Consider the following 1,056-nt stretch of genomic DNA (forward strand, 5'->3'; position numbering starts at 1 on the left):
AACAAGTCTGTGTCTCTATTATCTCAAAAAAAAAAAAAAAAAAAAAAAACCAAACTTGATCCTTCCATCCCACTAATAGATAGATAGATAGATAGATGATAGATAGATAGATAAGTAGACAGGTAGGTAGGTAGGTAGATAAGTAGGTAGGTAGACAGACAGAGATATGTTGCTGTTTGTTACTAAACTTCTCAAAAAGTTCATCCACAATAGCTACTTCTCCACTTTCTCTCCTCTCTTTTCTTAACTCCTTATAATCCTTACAAGCTTCTGACCTTATCATTCCATCAAAGCTGCCCTCTCCAAAGTTTCTAATTATCTCTTAGTTGACGAATCCAATGATCTTTTCTCAGTTTTCTTTCTTCTTGACCTCTTTGAAACCTTTGCCACTCTTTGTCACTCTCTCCTCATTGGTTTTTCAGAACACCACTCTCTTGGTTTTCCTCTTACCTATTTGCCTGTTCCTTCTCTGTTTACTTTGCTAGATCCTCCTCCGGACCATGCTATGGTAACTGTAGGTGTTTCTCATGATTCTGTCGTGGGCTTTCTTCTTCCTCTATCCTACTTCACTTGGTGATCTTGTCATCTCCCATGAATTTAATTACCACCCCTATGCTGATGATTCTTAAATCTAACTTTTCTATTCCAATTTCTCTTCTGACCTCCAAATTTGCAACTCTAACTGCCTTTTAGACATCTCCAATTGGATTCCAGTAGACATCCTAAACTTAATATATTCAAACAAAGCTCATTATTTTCACCCTAAACCCTCTCTTTTCTCTCCCTACCTTACCTACTGTAGAAGATAACCACCATCCTCACAGTCCCTCAGGCTCACAACCTGGAATCATTTTGAATTCATCACTATGTCTCACCACCCATATCCAAGCTGTTGCCAAGGTCTGTTAATTCCACCTTGGTAACATTTCTCTAATAAATTCCCTTTTGTCCTGTGACTTCTACCACTCTGGAATGGACCGTCATCATCTTGATTTCTGCAATAGCTGACTGAAGGACCTGCCAACTTCAAGTGTCTCCCCAATCCTATTTATTCTC

This window comes from Sarcophilus harrisii, chromosome 4 (assembly GCF_902635505.1).
Source record: "Sarcophilus harrisii chromosome 4, mSarHar1.11, whole genome shotgun sequence".
NCBI lineage: Eukaryota > Metazoa > Chordata > Mammalia > Dasyuromorphia > Dasyuridae > Sarcophilus > Sarcophilus harrisii.